The sequence below is a fragment of the Epinephelus lanceolatus genome, chromosome 17 (assembly GCF_041903045.1).
Source record: "Epinephelus lanceolatus isolate andai-2023 chromosome 17, ASM4190304v1, whole genome shotgun sequence".
Classification (NCBI taxonomy): Eukaryota; Metazoa; Chordata; class Actinopteri; order Perciformes; family Serranidae; genus Epinephelus; species Epinephelus lanceolatus.
Window position 1 is genome coordinate 18,429,423 of NC_135750.1, and position 26,182 is coordinate 18,455,604.

At 40.3% G+C, this 26,182-nt stretch overlaps 1 long non-coding RNA gene across 1 annotated transcript in view; it reads right to left on the reverse strand.

The window, feature by feature from the left end:
* The window catches only part of LOC144458452 (uncharacterized), a 206,682-nt gene that overhangs the window by 26,444 nt on the left and 154,056 nt on the right, over positions 1–26,182 (reverse strand). The window lies entirely within an intron of this gene.

Below are 26,182 nucleotides of genomic sequence, written 5' to 3' on the forward strand. Positions count from 1 at the left end.
TTGGGTCTCTGGTAATTTTGTGTCTTACTGAAGTCATTTTGTGCCTGTTTTGGGTCATTTTGTGTCTCCTTGTGGTTATTTTGTGTCTCTTTTGGTCTTTTCGGGTTGCTTCACAGTCATTTTGCTTCTCCTTGTAAATGTTTTGTGTCTCTATGAGGTAATTTTGTGTCTTTTTTGGTCGTTTTGTGTCTCTGTAGTTGTTTAGTGTCTTCAAAATAGTTTGGGTCTCTCTTAGGTGATTTTGTGTCATATTGAGGAAATTTTGTGAATTTCTGGTTGTTTTGTGTCTCTGTATACTCATTTTGTCTCCTTGTGGTTGTTTGGTTCCTTATGAAGTACATTTGTATCCTTTCTGGTTGATTAGTGTCTGGGATAATTTTGTGTCTTTTTAGGTCAAGTCTGTCAATTGGTAGTCATTTTGTGTCTCCTTGTGATTGTTTTGTGTCTCTTTGCAGTTGTTTGGGTCTCTGTGGTCATTTTGTGTATTTTTTTGGTTGTTTTGTGTTGCTTTAAGGTAATTTTGTAACTTTTTGGTGGTATGTGTTATTTTCATTTGTCATTTTGTGTCTCCTTGTACTTGTTTTTGTCTCTGACATAATTTTGTGTCTTTTTTGGTTGTGTGTCACTTTGTTCACTTTCTGTCTACTCGTTGTTTTCTGCCCTTTTGTAGTCGCTTGGTTCTCTTTGAGGTCATTTTGTATCCTTTTAGGTTGGTATGTGTCTTCTTGCAGTTGTCTTGAGTCTTCTTGTAGTTGGGTCTCTTAGGTGATTTTGTATCATATTGAGATTATTTTTTTGTCTTCATTGGTTGTTTTGTGTCTCTTTGGTGTCTTTTTTTGGTCATATTGTGTTGATTTTAGGCCATTTTTGTCTCCTTGTGGTTGTTAAGCGTTACTTTGTAGTTGTTCAGGTAATTTTATGTCATTTTTTGGTTGCTTTGTGTTGCTTTAAGGTAATTTTGTATCTTTGGTTGTTTCTGTCTCTTTCATTAGTTATTTTGTGTCTCCTTGTAGTTGTTCTGAGTATATTCTTAGTCATTTGAGTCTCTTTTAGGTAATTTTCTGTCTCCACTGGTTGTTTTGTGTCACTTTGTAGTCATTTTGTGTTTCCTTGTGGGGTCATTTCGTATCCCTTTTGGTTGGTTTGTCTCCTTGCAGTTGTCTTTTTGTATTTGTAGTTGTGTCTCTTTTAGATGATTTTGTATCATATCCAGGTAATTTTGTGTCTTTCTTTGGTCCTTTTGTGTCGATTTGTGATTGCTTTGTGTCACTATGTAGTCCTTTGGGTCTTTGAGGTAATTTTGTGTCTTTTTGGATGTTTTGTGTCATTTTCACTTGTCATGTTGCGTCTCCTTGTAGTTGTTTTGAGTCTTTTTGTAGTCATTTGGGTCTCTTTTAGGTGATTTTGTTTTGTATCGAGGTCATCACTGTCTTCATTGGTTGTTTTGTGTCTTTGTAGTCATCTTGTGGTTCCGTGTGGCTGTTTTGTGTCTCTTTAAGATCATTTAGTGTCTTTTTTGATCATTTTGTGTCCCTATGTGGCCATTTTGTGTCTACTTGTGGTTGTTTTCTGTGCTTTTGTAGTTGTTTGGGTCTCTATGAGGTTATTTTCTGTCTTTTTTTGGTTGTTTTGTGTCTCAACTGAGGTAATTTTGTATCTTTTTAGGCTGTTTGCTGTTCCTTTGCATCTTTATGTGGTCATTTTGAGTCTCTTTGTGGTCAGTACATGTTACTTTGAGTGACATTTTACAGGTGAAGGTCAGGAAGGCCCCTGAGCCTGTGCATGGTAGGCCTGTTCAGTAATCCATCCATGTATGTAGCTACTGTAACAGTCACCACTTAAACTGCCTGAAAATTTGTTTCAAAAACCAAGGTTTGTGCCCTTAACAATGAATATTCATTACTAAGTGAGTAATGAGTAAACTTTAGGAAAAGGCACGGTTGGGCATAATTTAATATTAATTAAACACACAAAATCTGCCTCATCAGGACTGTGTGGGTGTATTCTGATCAGATTTGATAAGCAAACAACCTCACGTCACATTTTAATTTAAATGCTGCTAAATCCTGAGCGGTGCAAGGAGTGAGAAGAGATAACTACACTACAGAAAATATCTTGTGTGAGTCAACCCACACTGCGTAACTTTGTCAGAGAAGTTAGTCTTCATGTCCATCACTGGTGCTAAAAATCTGATTACAAAAATAGGTTTTCTGGGCCTTACGACAGCCAAAATGTAAAGTTAGCTACTGACTTTCACCCAATTTCACTCCAGGAATGAACTTGTGAGTGTACTCTTGGAAGTCGAAAGTAAATGTGTCCAAAAAGTTTATCTTGCAAATTATCAAATGACTGATTCACGCTGTGGAATCTCGCCACAACAGCCTTGAGGGATACGAGAGATCCAAACAAAAGCTAATTAGATCACGACCTCAGGTGCTGATGAATTGTTGCTAGGGGGGGATTTGGAGAGTTTTCTACAGTCCTCGCTAAAAGAGCAAGGGGTCCCCATGATTCTTTGCATGAAAAACGGGGCATACGGTATATTTATCTCGGGCTGGCTCCTTGGCCCGCTGGAGAATTTGCTGGCACCCTGGAGAGATTGTGGTGGCCAGCCAAGCATAACTCCCACACACTACTACTGTACACAAATGAGGGAGAGGGAGGGGGGAGCCTGTACTCTAAACATCATCTAGTTTCAGCTGACTTCATTAAATAGACCAGAGTGATGCTCTCAAGATAGTTTACATGGATGAAAATATTTTAAATATGCAGGTGTGTGCAGAAAACACGCTGTGTTCCTAATTACTGTCACCTTGCATTTGATTTTTAGAGTTTGGAGTGGTGAAATGCTTTGTGTGTCTTTTTAGGTAGTTGCAGTGGTTGGGTATTATTCAAATCCTATTCTGTAAATGATTTTGCAACATGAATAATATGTTCACATGTTGCGTTGTTGGCGCTGCAGCAGCCTGCTTTCCAATCTGCCCACTCTCTTCGCTCTGCTGTCCATCAATCATCCTCCTGAAGAAGAATATTCCTCCAGCCTGGGCCTCAATATGTGAAAATGCAGACTTTATTTTTACAGTGACACACCAGCATCACAACACAATGTCTCCTGCTACAGAGTAACCTACCCTCCCTCAGGGCCGTGAAGCCAAGAGAAACAGCAGTTTGATTCATGGGTTCACAAACAAATTCTATTCTATTCTCAGCAGTGCTGCAGCCTTTCGCCATAATACCATACTTAGTCTGTGAAGATAACGTTGTTGGAGTGCAAATGGCGTTTTGTCTATTAATGGATGGCTCTGAAAGTGGGTGGTATGAGAAAGAGGGACTCGGCTAATAAAACTGCCATGGTGTATACAATCGCACTTGGGACTGTGGTCCTCAGCTCCTCCTGTGCATGTACCGGTGAAGACACACATGAACTATTAACCGTTAACTATTTCAGTTTGAACATTAATTCATCCACACTTCTCTCTGTGTTTTCAATCATTTCTCTAGTGCTGTGGAGTGTTTTTGTAAAGCGTGTGAATGAGAATGCATATCCTCCTCCTAAATAGGTGATGTTGCGTTTGTCCAAGTCAGAATTCTGAACTCAAATTTATTTATAAAGCACATTTAAAAACAACTCACGTTGAACAAAGTGCTACACAAAAGGAGTAAGATGCTAAAAACGCATACACAAGAGGCGACATAGCATTCAGAATATACTTTAACCTGCTATAGCTGATTGTTTTGGCCACTTGGGGGCAGCAGAAAGTTTTACACATCATCAGAATCACCTTATAAGTTGATTCGGCAACTGTTTGCAAACAGTTGCGTTACAACATTATTATTCATGGAGTCATGTCTCCTGCTACCTGATGAATGCAAGGCCAATATTCACTCTCTTTTAGATCTGTTTTTGGTCTCTACCACCTCCTGACGGGGGTGTATGGCTCTGTAGCTGCTAAATGCTCCACTATGTTCACTAGCTAGTCCCTAACTGTTGTTGTGTCTCGAAACGCGTACTTCCATTAGTACACTTCCATGTAGTATGTGCACTATGTACTTATTGCCGTAGTGCGCGAATTTTGAAAGAGTAGTGTTGTCTCAAACCAAACACGGCCGTTGTGCACTCACCGGAAATGACGACCGCAAATTAGCTAGTTAGCAAACTAGCATTAGCATTCACGATATTGTTCGCGGTACCAAATCATTACAGAATGCTAAATTAACCCAATAAACATGCTGCTGGCATATAGCCGACAACAGTACAGTGGTGCTTAGTGCAAAAAACACATGTATTTGTACAATGCAGCGACGTTCACAGTCGCACAGTCCTCAGCCGCCATTTCCAGTTTGAAAAGTGCTCCCTCCCCTTCCGCTACATAGCCAAGATGGCGACCATTGAGGGCAAGAAGTGTCCATAGTTCCACACTCAACTTCTTGACCGTTTTGAGTGCACCATCCGGGTACTCACGGTGCACTGCATTTTTCCATACTTCTCAATGTGAGCGCACTTATGCACTCAAAATATTAAGTGTAAGTACAGAAGTAGGCGATTTGAGACACAGCATGTGCCTGTTGACTGTTTGGTGCTGAGCAGGTAGTGTGCAGTGGGAATTTGCAGCCTTTTCTCTGAACACAGCTACCTGTTGAGTCCAATACGACACTATGAGAGCAGTGAGAGTGACACAAACAGTAAATTTGTGGTCCAGACATCTAAACAATGAGCAGAAACTCACTACAAAGCTAAATAAAGCCGAGCAGAGGTGCAGATTAAACCCATGGTGAAAATGAATGGACAAATCTTTTCAAACGATTCTTTTTAGTGTCTGGTTGAATCAGGTCAGCCTTGTTGAACATTAAAGTGCTTATGAATCCATTATGTATCATCACATACTGCAGTAATGGCACTAAATGAATGATTCAATCAGGTTCAAGTCGGGACCTCCACCAGTCAAGGCTACTGGTGCATTCACATGCTCCTTGGACGGTTCCTTCAACTTCTGTGCGTTCATGAGCTTTAAGTCACAATGTGGAAACAACATGAACGTTTAAAGATGATGTGTTGCATTTTATTACTCAGATCATTTACACAACATGATAATGAAGAGTAAAGGAATCAGTTGAGCCATCAAATATGATCGGGAACTCATTTTTCTGATTATTCCGACACCACACAAATGCAGCACAAGGCTGTGGAGGCAACTGGGACGTCTCTTGCCCCACAGAGAGCGACAGATCAGTGGTCAACGACACTTCTGAAACATCTTATGGAGCTCACATAGACTACCTACATACAAGTGTGATGCTGAATCAATGCAATATAATGAATATTTTATCTCTATTAATGTAAACATGATGACTGGTGAATAACTGCAGAGAAGTTTTGTGGGGCGGATGGCACTGGCCGTCGGATGTGCCTTTACTACTGGTGGGCAATATGACCCTAAATAATATCACAATAATTCAGGGTATTTTTTACGATAAGGATATTCTTGATGATATGACACATTAGTAAAAAAATATATTTTATGATTAATTTAAGAAAATAGAATTGCAACAAAATAAGTGATATAGTTTTACAGTTTGCCTTCAAATATTAAGTAAAAATTAAACAACAATGATGTGTCATTGTTTTGTTGATTGTGAACAACAACAGTAACTCAGAGTGAGATTCAGATTCTGTATACAATATTAATAGTTCAACTAAATACTAAATTCAGCTGGGATCTTTATATAAATTAACAGGTGATTTCCTTCTTTTAGCAAAATCCTAAATGATTGAGTTGTTTTTTCCACCTGGACCTTTATGCTCTGCCATTTCTCCTCTACTCATCACACTGTAACCTGTGACAGGCTGTTAGCTATTGCACATTCACATATACGTAGTTTTTTGTTGAGCTGCGAGCATAACCATAATTGACATTACCAAAGGTTTATGACAAAATCACTTGACGACACTGATTCCTTTGTGTGCACAGTGAGAGAGGAGAGATGCTGTGCTGCTGCCAGAGGAGCCGCTGAATGAGTTCCCTCTGCAGGGAGGGTAACTCGAGGTAACTCGCTAAAAGAGTCCGGGGCTGTTCATAAAACATTCAGGACGCCACAGTTTATTCCACACTACTGAAGCTGCTCCTCTTTTTGGAACCACCACAGAGTCTGTAATACTTTCACTTTCAGCCATTATTGTAGTTACCATGGGTAACAGTATTATGTCAACAAGTCAACATATCACGAGTATCACGATATGTATGTGTATGATATCAAAAATTATACCGGTGTTATAGTGAACAAGATGATATGGCGCCATCCTAGCCTTTACTTTAATGGTCTGTCTCGGAAAAAGCTGACACTGTATTTTTCAAAAACTATCAAAACTCAAAGGTTCAAAAAGTTTGATCCATTTACATGAATCAGTTTGAAGGAACCAATACTGCGGAAAGATTTTTTTTGCCCATAGCTGATACAGTGCAGGAATTGTCAACTACTGTTTGTAAAAAGTATCACCAGCGAAAATGAAAGTGAAAGCCAAGCTTGGCATTTTGCCTCGCTATACTTGCAGGTATTTTCTGCACCATGTCTGCTATTTTTGTAGCTTCCTGTTGGACTGCATTCTGCTTACAGTCTGACACCTGGGGCTACCTTTTGACATAGTCTCAACTTCACCTGTGTGCTCTGCCCAGGAATGTGCCAAACACAGCAAAATAAGAGGGAAACAAGAAAATACAGGCAGAGGGCAGAGTGAAGATAAGTGATGATTAAAAGCAATTATTTTTGAGTCTATACACCGTTTTTTGCATAGTATCTAAGTATACAGCAGCTTAACATTCTCTGTGTTGTTTTGCCCTACTTTGCTGCAAGCACAGATTTGACGGATGGCAAAAAGGCCAAAATATCAGCATTCAAAAACATCAGGATAAGTTTTTCTTTCCATTTTATTGCCAACATCTTTTGAAATGCGGTGAGGTCAGGAGAGAAACAACACTTACCTCCAACAACAACACACTTTTCTTTCAAGAGGCCTGATATGATCAAACACTCAGGAACCAGAACGAATTTGGCTGCTGCTTGTGAAGATGGCGACAGTTGTAATGATGATAGTTAGTTTCATCACACATGCCACTATCAGTGCTGCCGAGATGTAATGCCCCCCCCCCCCCCCGTAAGGGCTCCACACACATCTCAACAGGCCATGAAATGACCGGAGCTTAAAGAGGCGAGCGTGTCACCCCCTCGTCGCCCGCTAACCACTGAAGTTTATCCTCGCTTCAGAGCTTGCTCATCTCGCCACGCTCTGTCAGTTGGGCCAACACTCCCTCAAGCCTCTGACCACTTGAAATTGTATTGCAGTTTCAGTCCATCTACCACTGGAGAGGTGACTCAGTAACTGGCAGTCATAACAGCCAATATGACAAGGTGGTGATTTTCAGTGGTGGAGGTCATCCCTGGGGCATGTCACGCTCTAAGAAGGGGTGAGGCTTTAAGTCAAACTCCAGCTCAGACTGTGCTCTTAAGTTGGGACACGGTTTGTGACACTGCTTCCTCTACCTTTTATATTCTTACAAGTGTTGGAGTGAGTCCCTGTCCGAGCTGGAATCGTCTCTGAGAGCGACATACTGTGTGATGTAACAAGTCAAAAGTCAACTCACGCCAACTGAGGGGCCTTTCTCATGACTGATGGAAACAGTTTCTGTGCCATCTGTCACAGTCCTCGCCACCAGTGTTGGCACAGTAGAGCGAACAAATACGGATGTCCTCAGTCGTCTCACCACTCTACCTGCAAGGCCGATTTTTAATGCATCATCCTTGAACAGACAATCTGATCTCTGGCTAGTTTATTTTGCTGAGGGATTTCGGGAAACAGGCCATGTTGCCGACACATTCGGGTGAGCAGATGGCAGTCTGATTACTGTCACATCCAGGTTGTCAAAGTCTCATTTAGATGGAGACCACACCGCTGCTGAACTTTGGCTCTACTGAGCACAGTGATGTGGATTTGGTTTGTCCTCCAACGTGCCTTACTTTAAAAAGTAAATTAACATCAGGTTATGTTTGTCTGTCCTCTCTAGTTGAAAGTTTCTGACTGCAGCTGCAATCACTGATAGATGTGCTCAGAACAGTGCTTTGCTAACTTGTAACCACACCCAACAGTGATGTCAAAGGGTCCTGGAGTACATCTGTACAGTACTGCATCAATTGATCACCAAAGTAAACTAATGGGTGTCAGCAAAGTCATTCTTTAAACATGCTTAAATCACTATTTTTGACTGCTTGGGTGTAACGCAACAAGCTGTGTACACAGCACTGAAATATTTTCACCCAGATATGATAAATGTGTTAGCAACTCTTGACCCAAAAGAGACTCAAAATGACAAAAAAAGACAGAAAATAACCAAAAAGAGACAAAAACCAACTACAAGAGACTGAAAAATGCTGCTCTCTTGGCAAACGTATGTCCAATATTCACTCTCTTTTAGCTCTGTTTTGGGTCTCCACCATCTACAGCTGGGTTTTTTTTCTTAGTTAATGGGAAAGGTTACAATCGGCATTAAGCTTCAGGTCGGATCAGCTTCCATTGGCGGTAATGGAAGTACAACACCCAGGTGGATGCTACTTTTAGCCCCTTTGCTGGCATGATGCAATGACAAGCTGTGTCAAAATACTGTGCATCTCCGTCCAAGCAGCACACACCCTAAATTTGGTGGGGGAAAAAAGGATATTATCAGGAGCAACTTCCTGCTGTGTTTGAAAATGGCGTTGAGAGTGAATCAAAACAGTAATTTGATAGTTTACCCTTGCAGAGTAAAAGTCAAGCTAAACCCCTTGGTGTTATCTTGGATTCGGACCTTCAGTGGTCACATGAAATCAGTGACAAAATCATCCTTCTATCACCTTAAAAATGTTGCAAGAATCAGAGACTCGATGTCGAAACAGGATCTAGAGAAACTTGTATATGCTTTTGTCTCTAGCAGACTGGACTACTCACAGGTCCATCTAAAGCCTCCTACAGACTGAGATTTTAGCTATCTTAGAAGTTTAATTCAAGCTACACTGCGACACGGATCCACTAAACTTGGGTACGACATACGTCCATCAACATCAGTGTGCAAGAACAAAACGACATCAACGTGCATCATCCATCTACGCTGCTGTAGTGGTAAAACAAGAATGAAAACATGAATCGAGCCCTTACTATAGTGGCATTTATGTGTGTTGAAAAAGTCTAAAGAAGAGGAGAAGGAAAATGTGGACGTGGTCTTGGATGGGGAAAAGAGGCCATCTTGGCACGCTAACTTTGCAACGAGTTTGAAGTGTATAAGCATCTACTAGCACTTAGCATTGTCATGCTGATCAGTGCCTCATTTCATACTGCATTTCTATTGGTTGGTTAGTAGATGTAGGTTGTAACAGCAGTCCCACTGTGAGATGGTCATCCCAAATTTCTGACACTTATCCCAGACTGTCTTTGATCGTCGTCTTTTGTAGAAGACCGTGACAACAAACAACCATCCTTAAACCTCTCTGAACCACAACATCGGCTACTAGTTTCAACATCGGCTACTAGTTTCTCACAGAATCAACTTCAAAATTATATTTCTTGTCTATAAATAATGGATTACTGAACAGGCCTGCCAGACACAGGTCAACGTGTCACTTCAAGGGACACGTACCAGCCAGGAAGAGACAAAAAAAGACCACAAAGAAACAAAATGACAACAAAGAGATGCAAAGCAACTACAAAGAAACTCAAAATGACCAAAAAATGTCCACAAAGAGACTCAAAATTACCGCAAAGAGACACAATATGACCACAAAGAGACCCAAAACAACCACAAGGACACAATGCAATTACAAAGAAACTCAAAATGTCCACAAAGAGACACAAAATGACCACAAACAGATGCAAAGTAACTACAAAGACACTAAAATGACAACAGAGACAGAAAATTACCAAAAAGCAACAAAAAATGACTACCAAGGGTTTCAAAATGACTACAAAGAGTCACAAAATGACTACAAAGTGTTGTCAAGCAACTACAGAAAGACAAAATTACCATGGAGAGACTGAAATGTTCACAAAGAGACACAAAATCACCAAAAGAGACACAAAATGACTATAAATGTGTTCAAAATGTCCACAAAGACACTCAGAATAACCACAAAGAGAACCAGTATGACCACAGAGACACAAAACAAATACAAGGAGATGCTAAACAACTACAAAGAGACACAAAATGACTATAAAGATGCTCAAAATGTCCACAAAGACATTCAGAATGACCACAGAGAGACACAATATGACCACAAAGAGACTCAAAACAACTACAAGGAGACGCAAAGCAACTACAAAGAAACTCAAAATGACAACAAGACACAAAATGACTTCAAAGAGTATCAAAATGACTACAAAGGGACATAAAACGACTACAAAGAGATGTAAAGCAACTACAGAAAAACAAAATTACCATGGGGAGACTCAAAATGTCTACAAAGAGACCCAAAACCAAAGAGAGATGTAACGACTACAAAGAGATGCAAAAAAGCAACAAAAAGAGGCCAAACAAGAATAAAGTCTGTGTGTCTTGCTCCTATGTGGGGCCTCCTGCATGTCTGGGCCAAGGGGCCCACTGTCTCATAATCCGCCCTCGTCAGCAGGGAATCAATCAATAGCAGCTGATTTGAAATATGGGAGCCAACTGCGACGTCGCCTGAAAGCGAGCCTCCCTCCTGATATTTTCTCCTGCTTTGATTATTCTCAGTGGGTCGGTGAGTAGCACTGATGATGATTCTTATGCTCCCGTGCTTCCTATCAAGCCCCGCTGTCTGACGGACTGCAGCACATGGATCATTTTCAAAAGCCACAAAAAGCCATGAGCTGCCTTTGATCCAAGATGTCGTTGTGACTTTTTAGCTTTGGGATGGCATTTAGAAAGGAGAACAAAGCTTTGGTCAGCAGATGGGGAAACAGGCAAATGTCAGCGTTAAGTTCAGACTATATAAAGTCTTTTGTAACACTGTGTGCGACTGTCATGTCAGTTCAGTAAGTTAGAGCATGACCGGGGATGAAATAATGACCATACATAGAGAGTGATGAGGCTGAAGTGTCCTTGAGCAAAGTACTGGAGCAGCAGAGATGCTCCTCTGTAGTTCAGTGGAGCACCAAAGCACAAGGCTGAAGAGATATCAGCCCATCAAACAATCTCAAGGCTGCTGTTACTTTGAACTTCTTACGTCTGAATCTGTAATCTTTGACATCCAAAGGAGACTCCGTTCAGATATTCTGTAGCTGCCTGAATCAGGGATTTTAAAAACTCAGAGGTAGAGCCTATAAAAGCGGGTTCAGTCGCTGTCTCATCTTTATTGTATTTTTTAAAAGCTGATTTATGTACCTGATCCTCTCAAGTCCACTCTGCTAAGTAATCACGCTGCTTTCGGCCGTGGGAACATTACCTTTTACTCCGCTATAAAACTGAAAAAGGAAAAGGGCTTCGTGTGACAAATAGAGATCAGATAAAAAGAAATATATATGTTTGATAAGGCTTAAAGGGTAACTTCAGTTTTTTTTCAACCTGGATCCCATTTTCCCACGTTTCTATGTGTGACTAATGGGAACAATAATTCCTTAAATCGGTCCAGTGCTGAGAGAGAGCGCTACAGCTGGCAGCCACACACCAGACTTTAATGTAACCATTTAGGGCATTTGGCACCGTCAGTTTACATCCACTGAAAATTTTTGTATCTGACAGCATTATGGAAAGGACCCACAGAGACAGCCCTTTTTGTCAGAGAGTGAGATCCTCTTTGTTTAACCAGAACCAGCCCTGAACTCGCTATCAGCAAAGCCACCAGACTCAATATAACTTTATAACTATAAAGCACAGAACCTCTGTCTGTGTGGGAATGTGTGTGTTATTCCTCCGCATATCTCGGAAACCGTTCATCCAATCTACCTCACACTTGGCAGGTGTATTGCTGGGGACTGAAAGATGTGCACTGTTGAATTTGGTGCGATTGGGGCAAGCGACACGTTCAAACAAAATGGGGGCGCTAGAGAGCTAATTTCTTATCTAGGCCTAACCGCCATATCGATTTTTACTAAACTTGGCAGATATGTAGAACAGGACGCCTCAAGGTGACTGGAGAAATGTAACTCTAATTGGCAACTGGGTGGCGCTTTAACAACAGAAAAATGCTTAAAAATGGCTAAAATGCGACCGATCGCTGTGGCTCCCCCTGTGGCCCAATGGTTTTTTTTTGTTTTTTTTTCAGATTTTTGGTATGACTCTCTTTTGGAAGTCACGGTATGGTATGCTGTACATAATCACAGAAACTGTCACTGTGTCAATCTGTCAGTCCCACATTTTTCTACTCACTGACGTGGTCAATCTATATGAAACTGCACATAGGCATTGAGGATTGGCATAGGTAGAAGGTGACAAAGCTACCAGTGGCTATGGACTAGTTTTAATTACTATATTTTTGGAGTAAAATCTGAATCTGCTACGTATTCAGTAGTCTAACATGTCCCTGTCAGGTGAATGTGACTGTAGACCTACAATGATTTTTCGCATATTTTAACATCTAATCAGGTAAATTAAGAGCTTATTTCAACCAAACCACATCTATCTATCTATCTATCTATCTATCTATCTATCTATCTATCTATCTATCTATCTATCTATCTAATATTTTGTTTCTGTTGACTTTGAATGAAGTGTGTTTTACAAGGATAAAATTATTGCTTATTTACAATAACGCTTTTCGGTTTGACAATAGCACTTTCAGAGCTGTTTCTGCTTTAACAAAAGGGAAAGCCAGGACATAAACTGACGGTGCACAAATGCCCCAATCGGTTACATTGATGCCTGTTTCATGGCTGTTGGCTGCAGCTCTCTCGCTCAATACTGGACCAGTTCTAAAAGTTGTGGTCTCGATCAGTCACTTAGACACAAAAACATGGGAAAGAGGTCCAGGTTGGAAAATACTGAAGCTATCCTTTAAAAGGCAATGATAAAGTCCATAATGGATGATGAGTGTGTCCACTGAGTGATGCTGTTTGGCTTGTTGAGCATGTACAAGGTCAAAGGGTTCCCATAATGGAGACCCACAAGGTTGATTTACTGCAGCACACGCAAATGAAGAGTGATCACGCCTGGACCATGAAGACGAGGAGTGTTTCCTGGCAGCCATGCCTGACTTTTAACCAGATATCTCCAAGCGCTCCTTGAGGCTGAGTCATCAACCAGTCTTCTTCACGGCGGTGAACACTGATTTGTGCTCATGCAGAAAACATGGTCAGATTTTCACTGGGGGTCTCTGTGTACTGTACACATGTGATATAGGCACAGATTCACCCGAGCATCAATGAAGAGTGTCTGTGTTTCTGTTAATATCTCTCACACTAACTCTCTGCCGTGATATCCAAGAAAGAGATGGCCACTCAGCTCGTACATATTACATTAGTGAGCAGTTGCCTCCAGAGGCCCGTCCAGTTATTCTGGGTGAGCTCCTCTGGCGCCATGTGATGTCGATTGGAAATGAAGAGGGCGTCGCTGGCTACTAGGCAACTGCAACGAAGCGCAAACCAGGAGGAGCCTCAGATAAGATCTCAATCTCTCCTAATATCAATCAGCCTTGTCTTTGTTATGCAAATATGGAAATCACATTTGCACGTAATCCACAGTGAGCCAGCTCCGTCTTGCCGAAGGATGGTTTCTTGAATCAGACATCAAAGCAGATTGGCGCATTCAGCTGCCAGAGAAAATTAACGATGCTTTTTTTAATACAGTCACTCAAATCTTTTCAACAGGACGACTTATGGACACAAACTCTCAAACCGCCACACTCTGACTCCCACCAACCTGAACGAGGCAACAATAAGAGTGAGACAAAGAGATGGAGAGGAACAAAAGATGTTCCAGTGGGGTTTTATTTTGGTGGTGGAAGGGATCTTGGATGTGACTGAGAGTGTGGGCTTTTTTTTTTTTTTTCTCACGTTTTCCCACCACGGGCTCTGAAGTGACAGCTGAGACAAGACGGCGTGTCTCTCCTTCCCCCACTGTTAGCACTCACAGCCATGGTGGGCAAATGTCTGTCAAAGATGTCAGCCTTTTGTGTTGAGCTTCCTGAACATCTCTTTGGTACTGTCTCTTTATTGTGTACAACATAATCTCTGTTCTTTGCTTTGTGTTGCTGTTTAGCTTAAAATTACATTTTCAATGACTCCTCTCTTTGCCAGGGATGTTTTTTTGTTATTAGATAGCGTTCACTGAGACCTTTAAGTGCTTACAGACACTATTTTTACAGCACCTTCCAGTTAGGGTGATGGTAAATGGTTTCCCAGTGAGGGGGGGGATTGTTAACCCCATGCAGTCTGTTGACATGCTGCAGGTGGTGGCCTGTTGAATGTCCAGCTGAGCCAGGAATGTGGAGGCCCTTTAGATGCAAAGATCAACCACATAGGCAGGAGAGGATTCTCCTACAGAGCTAATGCTAGTCTTGTTAGCACATTAAAAGCATGACAAATCTTTGTTATTATTAGGACCATTAAAGCACCACAAAAGGCCTCAGAGCCCACTGCGCCGCGAGGTCTTTAGGTCACATGTTGAGACGGGTTTAGTTCAATGACAGGCTGAAGATCAGCGTAATTGCAGCAAGCTAACCTCCACTATCTAGGGACCCTTTCTCGTCGAGCTCTCAGGGTGTCCGACTGATTTATTGCTGTCCCTCTGGCCGCCTGTGTCTATCTTTAGCCGCTCAGTCTTTTACAAGCTTGTTGGAGTGAAAGCGTGCTGTGGCACTGTTGTCAGAGTTCGCTCCAGACACTCCCACCAGCCTCCGCTGTGTGTCTTTACGTTACGTCCTCCTGCAGGTTGTGCAAAGCATGCTTAGTTTGGCGGGAACCCTGCAGAGATAGGTATGTGCTGAGGAATTCAGGGGTCCAATAGTTGTGTTTTTTGACTTCTGTGACTCTGACCTGCTACTGTCTGGGAGCTGCCCAGTGGTGGAATGTATCGCAGTACATTAACTCCAGTGCTGTACTTAAGAGCAACTTGACTATTTCCTTTTGATTACACTTTTTGCTTCTACTCCACTACAGATCAGAGGGGGTATTGTACTATTTACGCCACTGAATTTATTTGACAGCAATAGTGAATGTAATTTTATAATTTTACAGACAAAATATGTGATTGGCTTTTAAAAACCTGATGCATTATTATACATTGAACTGCCTCTCTGTGAAAATGTAAATTTAGAGCTGAAACTATTAGTTGATCAACAGAAAAATGAGCCAGCAACTATTTTGATGAGTGATTTCCCCTGAAATTATTTTTTGTGCAAAATGCTGAGATGGTTCCAGTTCTCAATTTAAGGATTTGCTGCTTGTCATTATCTTAAAGGTTCCGTATACAACTTTCAGAACATCAAAACAGCAGCGAACATTTTGCTATGTAAAGATATAGTGTCATGCTACCTATGTGTGTGTCTTAATCTGAGCTTCTCTGTTCTTTGTGGTAGACAGTCATGCTCCTTCTGGCTGGCCAATCACCACCACTCTGCACTGTGCTCATACAGCGGTTATGGGTGGTTACCACTTATATCGGGATGGCATTGTCTTGGAAGTGTAGCACCCACCCTTCTGTTCCGCTCCAGATTAACACTGTAAGCTCAGTCAGGACCGTTACCTTTGTCACTGTTATCACTGTTAGCTGCTAGCTTCTGGCTTAAGCCTAGTTCACATTACACGATTTTCACCGTGATTTTGCATCACAGAGACTATCGTAATCTTTTGAGTGTTCATACCTGGTGACGTGTGTTTCTGTCAGCGGGAGTCTCGCCAACTGCGTTACGACCTGTGTGTGCACACCCAAGATTTCTCCACCAAGACCTTGCCAACAGAGCCCCAGATAACGCAGTGACGTCACCAAACTACGTTTTTTAACTTGGAGACGACACATCGTAAAGGCTTGGATATTCTTCCCAGTGTTGAATCAGATCTGCCTCCAGGGCCTGGGTCCAAACACAACGCGTTCCCTGTGTTGTCGCCATTGTTGTTGTTGCTTGCCGGCTTGTCAGTGTTGCCAGATCTTGGGAGAGAAACAATGAACCAGGGCTTAGGGGAACAAGCCCAAAAGAAGCGACTATCAATGTGTTTAAATAACTTATTAGACGGATATATATAGAGGAAGGTGACGTTTAGAGAGCAAGCCCAAATAAGCAACTCCACTTTAGAAACAAGCCCAAAGTCGCGGCTAATAAGCGGACCTGGCAAGTGTCAACCCTGCAGCTTGTCCTCACATTTCTTCCGTCCTCCTGCGTGCTGACGTGGGAAGTATCCCGCCTCTCATTGGCTGATGCTCTTTGTCAGTCGTGTCAGACTTCTTCAGTTTTCTAGCATGCCAGATATCCAGTCCCAGGCACAGACGAGGGGGCGACTTGCTCGTAGGCTTCTTCACACATGAGGACTCGTTGTGGTAGACTGTCTGCCGACTCACCTCTGACCCCGGGTGGCTCTCAAGTTTGGAGAAGAATTGGATCGTAGTAAGTGTTTTAACAGCGTTATGCAGTGTTGAGGTAGAATAACGAGTCATTCATGACTTGGCCTGTCGCTTTGTTTCTCTTTTTTGGATTCCCAATAAACCTCGTTCAGCCTTTTGAAGTGTGGATCTCCAGAGAGGGAACAAAAATATGAGACGAGTCAAAACCGAGACACCTCACAAATTAAGCAGCCTAGGAACTTTGGTATGTTGAAACGGTCACTACACATGTCAATAACCATTTGCAGACTCTGAATCATTAGGTATGTTGACTTTTATATAACTTTGGACTCTGGGCAACTATGATAGACATTTCTCCGTATTTATTGACAATCTACAGGCCAAACAATTAATCAAGAAAACACTCAGTAGATTAATAAAAAAATGGAATAAAACAGGGTAGAAAATACTTCATTGTTTACCTTTTGCATGCAAAAAAACCTCAGAACTTTCTTTTTGGTTTCCATCTGCAAAATCTGATTTTAAAAAGAATATATTAAAACACATTTACATAAAAACACAATACACAATATAAGCTATATTAAAAGGAGTTGCAGGTACTCAATGTGAGGACTGAACTGAGGTAAATAAATCGATATAAAGTGCTGCATGCTGAAGTAGAAAGCTGGCCTTAAAACTGACTGTCCTTTCTGATTAGGATATTTTATGCCAACAAGGACAAACAATTTTCAATAGATGTTTTTCTTTGCACAAGGGACTCTGTGGGCTACCTTTGCCCTGAGGGCAGGACTGAAAAGTGCTGATTTCAAGGATGGCTGCAGTCACTTAAGCACTGGACTGAATTGAATTGGTATGCCAAAAAATACAATCATACAACAGTTAGTTTTTGACCAAGCCATATGACTGGATAGGAGGCATTTCATGTGTGCTGATATACAGTATAACAGCACCAGGACTTTGAACTATGCATGTATCACTTTGATCCGTTAATTGCATGAACCGTTAATTAGCCAACATTAAAGGTCGTCAGAAGAAACTTTGCACTGCAGTGAGGAACATATATCCTCAAATAACAGAGTTGAATAATGAATGGTCGTGAGAGAAGGACGAAGGGACGGAAAGAAGCCTGAATACTTCACTGTAAATCTCCATGTATGCTCATATGACATCAGAAGTCGATGCAACACACTGATTAAGCTTAACTTGTCAACATCACACACATGACACCAAAGCAACTGTCAACAGACTCTTATTTCACTGGTCGCAAAGTACATAGAAACACACAGATGAAGCCTTTATGATACAAAGTAGCTGGTCTGTGGTAACATGTAGACTTAAGCAGGATTTATACGTGCGCGTCAGCTCTATGCAAAGCCTACGCCATTGTGAGCATTTATACTTGTGCGGTGATGTGTCTGTGTCACTCTGCAGTTACACCTCCAAAACACTAGTCGGCTTCAGGGTTTCTGTGAAGCACTGTAAAGTTTAGTTGAATCAAAACACACATTAAACACGGCTTAAGAGCAACAATTTCACAACTACACAAATCGGCTTCACTATAACTCGCAGCATTCCCAGACAAAGCACTTGTCTTTATCTGGACACATTTTCCCCACAAATACAACATGCTAATGATTTTAGCACAAGCCTATAGCATTTTACATTGTATAAATTAGCCTAGCAACAGAGATTTCCTTTACTCATATGAAGCCAGGGGCAACAGCAACATTTAACAAAGGTAAAGTTACAAATTTCAGCCATTATAACTTACATGGTTCACTGACAAAACAAAATCTTATAGTAGGATAAATTCCGCATTACACACAGTAGTAGGCTAAGCTAGTGTGCAGGAATGATTATGTGTTGCTAAGCAACAGCACAGTCCCGGTCCAGTTGCAGAACTATTTGTGCTGGCAAAGCCAAATAAATCATGAAATAAACAAATCACAAACTGTTGTTGCTTTTTATTGTTAACAAATGGCACTTACAACACTCAAGGTTGTACTAGCGAATATCAGCACAGCTGTGATTATCTTCAGCACTCAGCCTGGAGCCTTGTGCATACAGTACAACCGAATCACAGGCATTCTGATATACAGCACAACAGCACTCCCTCTTGTGTGATATTGCCTAAATCTGTCATCAACATCATTAGTTGTAAGCCTAAGTAGTTAAAGGACCAGTATGTTGGTTTTACGGGGAAATATTGACAGAAATGCAATATAATATTCACAATTTTGTTTTCATTAGCGTATAATCACCTGAAACTAATAATAGTTGTGTTTTTATTAGCTTAGACTGAGCCAATTACATCCAAATAGGGAGCAGGTCCTCTTCCACAGAAACAGCCATGTTGCACCACCATGTTTCTACAGCAACCCAAAACAGACAAACCAAACACTGTGTCTGGAGGGGACATTTTGTGTATTTATGTCACCTGAAGGCCACCATAGATTCTCTACATGCTTAAAAAGGTAGGGTGAGCGGAGGCGTATTCAGATGTTTGCAATCTCACTGCTGGATGCCAGTAAGTCCTTCACATTACTCCTTCAAGAACTGCTCTGCCTTAAAAAAAACCCAAAAACCTACAACAGTAAATGCTGCTTATATATTAATGCATCAGTAAGAATATTCTAAAAATATAATATATAATATAATAACATACATCCACAAGGACCATTTTTAAGTACTGAGTTCTTTTGATGCATTAGGGATATCTTTGTAGGACTTCAATAGCATTTTCAATACAGGATTTTTCTTGTAATGTATTATCACAGTGTGGCACTGCTACATCTACACAAGGATCTGAGCACTTCCTCCGCCGCTGTAGCTACATGCAACTTTGTCTTCTCCACATGCTTATCAAACCATAATGCAGGGGGTTATTAACAGCTAATGATGCAATCCTCTTGTAATAAGAGGAGATGCCTGCTTTTAAAATCAAGTTAGCTCAGGGTTGAATTAATAAATATTCTGAGAATACACTCTGACTGCTCCGAGAGCTTTGAAGTGAACGATACGGAGGTATATGAGCAGGGCGAAGCTTTTATCTTACTGAAGAGGTATGGATGATGCTCGCTTTCAGACACTGCTATTGGTCAGAGTCTCAGCATGTCTCCTTTCCATTCATTCATACATTCATTTACAATGCACACAGCCTGGTGGAGGACAGTTTAAGGTATGCATGCTCAAGTGTTTAAACATTAAAAATCCCTGTTTTAATGCTTCATTTATAATATTCCTGTTGACATGGAAGCAGCGATTTTATAATAAATCAGTGTAGAAACAGTTTGAGATGTTCATTATTTAGTATCGTTGTTGACCCATTTTGGTGATGCTTTATAAACTGGGCTGTTGAACATGTGATGACGCTCTCTTGAAGTATTGAGTCAAAAGAGCCCCAAACTCTGGAAGAAACGTCTAATTCAAAGACTGAGAATACTCATTAATCAGTAAGACTGCATTTCCCCAGCAGTTGTTGTTTAAAGATCTTATTCACACTGTGTGTTATTTATTGTCTGTCCTCATTATTCTTCCATATTCTTGCTGTCTGTATGTTTGTTATCTTTATTATTTGACTTCTAATTTTGTGATTTGTCTGGCTCTGTGCATGTTTTTCATTTTAAAGCTTCTATTTTAATAAAGTTTAAGAAGTCAACTATTAATTTTGAGATGAACCATTAACCTTGGAGTTTGTATAATATTTTTTTGTAGCTATTTTCCTTTTTTTTTATTTATTTATTGCTACAGAAACCTTCCCTTTTCATAGCAGGTGTTCACCTCGAGCTGAATAACGGGTGGAGGTGACTTGAAAAATCTTTACAAGAATCTAATTTTTAAGACATACTTCTAACCTTGAGGAAAAAATATATATTTTTTGTATTTCTTAGTTTCTTTGGAAACTAACAGCAACAATCCTTTTGAACAGACCACACAGGAGTCTCTGCCGAACAGAAGAGATGTCAAATTATAGTGAAAGTCGACACTGGAGCTGACTTATTCCTGTACATCCTGCTCATCACCTGTTTGAACCATCGCCCTCCAAAAACACTACAGGTCCATCAAAACACACACCACAAGATTCATAAACAGTCTCGACCCCAAAGCTATTCACATACTGAACTCTGGACTGAAGCAAACTCACTAAAACACATCACAGTTCTTTTTCTTGAGTGCAGTGACTTATTTTATGTGCAATAATATCCATAAGCACTTTTTAAAATCCCATTTAAACTGCATGAGTGTATGATATCTACAATTGTGTAGAATGTGATTTGAATGGAGGCATTAGCTATCTTTTTTTTAATCACTTTTTATTGCTATTTATGACTTATTTTTTATATATGAGCCTGGACCTTAAGTGCACCTAAATTCCATTGTATTTGTACAATGACAATAAAGAAATCTGAAATGTCTGAAATGTCATTCACTTCCATCTAGATACACATTTTGAGCATTTGTCCTACCGCCAGTGACCACAGTGACTTTTATCGGTGTCCACTGTTTTGCTCTGGTGAATCATTATTACTAATATTATCAGTGTCACTCTCTATTTACCTGATTAGTGACTGTATTTTTTATTGAAAATGTCTAAAAAAAACCCCCTGATACTGATTTAATAATTTCAACAAATCTTTAATTAAATGATGGTAGATTTATCATACTGACTAACAGTTTATAACCAAAGGACTTTTTGGTTTTCTTTCTTTTTTATAGTTATCAACAGTACCTTCACCATTAACAGACATTTCTATTGGTGGAGCATGTTTCTAAATAATTACTTAAGTCACCAGACTTTTTTTGGGGGGGTTATCAATTTACATAATTCTGATTAGTAACCCCTCTAAAACTAACCTAAATAAATATATACAATTAGTTGTCAAAACTTAACCATAAACAGGCCCCATGCTAAAAGCCATTCTTCAACAACAAACTACCTGGAACAAATATTTAAAAACTGTAGTGCTTTCTGGACTTAAAGGCACAGTTCATCCCCACAATCAAAAACACATATTCTTCCTCTTACCTGAGTTGCTATTTATCAGTCTAGATTGTTGTGGTGTGAGTTGCAGAGTGCTGAATATTTCGGCTGAAGAGATGTCTGCGTCCTCTCCAATATAATGGAACTAGATGGCACTCGGCTTGTGGTGCTAAAAGCACCAAAAATACATTTGAAAAGCTCAGCAGCAATGTCTCAAACTCAAGATAATCCACAGACCTTTTTGTGAGCAGTTTCATGTAGGAACTATTTTCCTTCTGCCGAACTACACCTGCCAACTGTATCACTGCGCAGAAGGAAGTGTAGCTCCTGTCACAACAACAGACACAGGTTGGTTCTTTCAAACAGGTGTTTATTCAGGGATTTCTGTCTCTCTGAAACATCTCCTTCTTGCCACGCCATGAAAACTATTGTTAGGAATAAACATCACAGTAAATGCATCAATACAGTGTACAAAGTGTAACATGACAGAGGTGAAAACAAAATGGTGGTCGGCATGAACATGAGCAACAAAGTGGAATAAAATACCTTGTTGGCTACTTGTTATGAAAAGAGTTTCCCAAAGCTCTTAAAGTCCTTCAAATGTCTCTCCCACCAACTATCTGACCATCCTTTTCGGCCTCAGACATAAAAAAAATAAATGGTTGAGCCTAGCAAGACATCCCCAACACTGTGCTATACCTGTAACAGCAAATTCTGACGATACACCTGACAATGAACATTAGTTCCACCACAGATACAAATAAGTAAATTATGAACTAATGCTTTAGTAGCTTCAACCCTTGTAATTATGTACATTTCACCTTTTATACATCAACTCAATCACATGAGATTTATTTTTTAACCTTGATAAATTAAATTATTTATCCATGTATTTATTAAATTATGTGCTAGTTCATAAATTATGTTACGCTATGCATCATGCACATTCTAAACTAAACATTTTTAAACAGCACATACAGGCAGCATGCATCTACTAATGAACAGCGGCTCGTGCTCATGACAGCATGAGATATAAACATGAATGGCATCTTCCTTGGCTGAGCTGTTAACGTTAGCTAGCTCAGTGGTGCTAGGTGAGCTAGCAGTAGATGCACGCTTCCGTCTGCGGGATGAGCAAGTACACCATTATCTGTATCTGTAACTGTATATGTATCTGTAACTGTATCTGATTCTGTATCTGTGTATGTATCTGTAACTGTATATGTATCTGTAACTGTATCTGATTCTGTATCTGTAACTGTATATGTATCTGTAACTGTATCTGATTCTGTATCTGTAACTGTATATGTATCTGTACCTGTATCTGTGTATGTATCTGTACCTGTATCTGTAACTGTATATGTATCTGTATCTGTACCTGTATCTGTGTATGTATCTGCACCTGTATCTGTAACTGTATATGTAACTGTACCTGTATATGTATCTGTAACTGTATATGTAACTGTACCTGTATCTGTATCTGTACCTATAACTGTATATGTATCTTCAACTGTATCTGTTCCTGTATCTCTATCTCTATCTGTAACTGTAACTTTAACTGTATCTGTATCTGTAACTGTAGCTGTAGCTGTATATGTGTCTGTATGTACCCGAATCTGGAACTGTATCTGTAACTGTATCTGTATCTGTATCTGTAACTGTATATGTATCTTCAACTGTATCTGTTCCTGTATCTCTATCTCTATCTGTAACTGTAACTTTAACTGTATCTGTATCTGTAACTAAAGCTGTATATGTGTCTGTATGTACCCGAATCTGGAACTGTATCTGTAACTATATATGTATCTGTATCTGTACCTATAACTGTATATGTATCTTCAACTGTATCTGTTCCTGTATCTCTATCTCTATCTGTAACTGTAACTTTAACTGTATCTGTATCTGTATCTGTAACTGTAGCTGTATATGTGTCTGTATGTACCTGAATCTGTAACTGAATCTGTATCTGTATCTATAACTGTATATGTATCTGCAACTGTATCTGTACCTGTATCTCTATCTCTATCTGTTCAACTAACTAAATTATTAGTATCTGCATCTGTACTCGGAATTGGTGGCTTTTTAATTAGAAGTAGGTGTGGTTTAAACTGGAAATAGGTGGGACCAAACCAGAAGTTTTTATTTTAAGCCATAATTATTACTTATTAAAAAACTATTTACTGACACGTTACGCGGTGATACTCGTTTCATCCGTGTATTCGGCTCACCCCTTGTTCCTACATGACACTGCTCATAGCAAGGTCTGTGGATTATCTTAAGTAACTGGGTCATGATTTCTGGAAAGAGACATTACTGTGGAGCTTTTCAAATGTATGTTTTTGGCACTTTGAGCGCCACAAGCTGAGTGCCATCTAGTTCCATATTTTTTAAGAGGGCAGAGGACATCTCTATGGCCGATATCTCCAACATACCAAAACAATCAGATTAATAAACAGCACTACAGGTAAGAGGAAAAATATGTACTGTCCCTTTAATGTACTTCAACTGTGTGCTCGAGATGATGATCTGTCAGTGTGGGTAAAGTTGAGAGAACATTGAGAGGGCCTTTAAAGAGCTAAGAAACATCCTGAATCTCAGTCTTTTACCCACAGAATCAGCTCACTGTATGTGAAAGCTTTGTGCATACAGATTTACATCCCGACCATCGCAGAAGAGAGCCTGGCATATAGCCTCCATATGGTATGGTTTACATCGGGGGGGAGGAACGTGCTCTCTCAAACTAGCTTCCATTAAACGCATTCCTTGTTAACAGCCTGATAATGTTAGTAGATCCCAGCTCTCCAGTGATGTGACTCATCACTCAGGTGTGTTTACAGCTTATTACACAAGAAAAAAGACTCTGGAGACGGACTACCACGCTTTGCAACACATGTTTTCCAGCTCCAAGAAACAGTCAAAGCAGCTCATCCTCTCAGGCAGTTATTCATCGCCGATGTGTCGCAGGTGACGACCTTTTCAAACACGTGCTTTGGCCAACACAAACACAAAGGGAGAGAGATGGAGAGAGTGAAACAGTGTGCGTATATGTGCGAGGCTGAGAGGCTTGAGGTGAGCTAAAGATGTCGACGGGGTCATTTCATTTCACACAAAACCATCAATTACACCCCACCTCTAGTGCTTTATTAGTTTGTTGCTTTAGTGCGGCGGCTGCGCGGCCAGCTGGGGAGGGAAGATGGCTATTTGTTGTCTCGCAGCCTGAGAGATGAGAGGGATTCTCCACAGCTTACATAACATGTCTCTTTTCATTCAATGCGTCCAGGGCTTTGTCCATTACTCTAGATGGTTATCAATAATGTGTTGAGTGCAGGGATCTCAGTCCTGATGAGAAGAAGATAAACAAGCTCTGATGACCAGGATGCCCTGACTGAAATGAATAAATATCCATATTTACACCGCACAATTGTGTCTGCAAAATGGGTGAATAAAGCCAGATCAACCTCCTTACAGCTGAGGCCTCCTCACATGGACACAACCATCTCATGCCTCAGTGCAGTTTAAGTAAACACATGCAGGAAAACAACAAGTAAACACTCAATTTTTCTGTAATGACAACCGTTTTGTCGCCACTCCTTGATGGTAAAGTGTCCGGCAGCTTGGGACAGGTGTGAAAAGAAGCACCCAAGAATTATTATTTGGAGGAGCAGGAAATAATCTGGTTTCTAGCCTCCATTTCCTCCAGAAAAAGTACCTGCTTTAGGAGAGATCTGGAGTGGATATGGTGGGATCAAGAGCAGGGATAAGAGCTGACGATGATATCTGTCTATCTGCTCCTGTAACCATGTGTCCACTCAATGAAGCAAACACTTAGTTATCACAACTAAAAAACGTCAGCAGACTAAAAATGCGACAACACAAAATAAAATGAATAGAAAAAATAAATAATTAAAAATAAAACTTAAAAAATTATTTGCTAATGCCATTTTATTTCGCATCACCAAGACAAAAGCCACTGAAATGAAGTACCTCTTGTGCACAAAAAAAATAATATTTCATTTCCTGTCATTTCCAGCTGACATTTTGTTGACAAAAGGTGCAACTCTTCGACAAAGCCCCTCTGTCGCAAGGTTGACAACCCCATCAGTGTACGGTGGCCCTGAGAGCTCAACACACGCAACTAAGGCAAACACACAGCCAAAACACAGCAAAAATAAAGAACTCATCTCCTTCAATTTGACAGCACACATGCAGCATAATTGATGCAGCATTGATAGATGTCAATTTTGTTTTGCAACACAAGCAAATAGAGAAACAACTGATAAAAGGAAACACACTCAGTTTATTTGTGTGTATTTTATCCGTTTATTTCACTTTGGGGGCTAGTACGGCTAATGCTAGTAAATAGCTGCAATAATATCTGAGTCATAAAATGAGAATGTTTAAACTAAAATAAACTTAAATCATTAGCTCACTTTCCAAAACCCAGTGCTGTGCTTGAGCGCACTCTTGAATATGCTCAAGCTTTTGGTGAACAGTGAACTGAATGTATCCATTTAAAACTAATGACTGTAAACATGAGTGTAGTTAACTCCCACGGAGATAACTCACTGTTTTCCATATGAACGCAAGGGTTTGTCACCTAGCATGCTGATGGTGTGTCAAAGACTGTTTCCTCGTTGATATGTGTTTCCCCATAATAAAATCCAAACCAAACCTTATCTCTAACCCTAACAATGGAGGGGGGTGCTACACATTT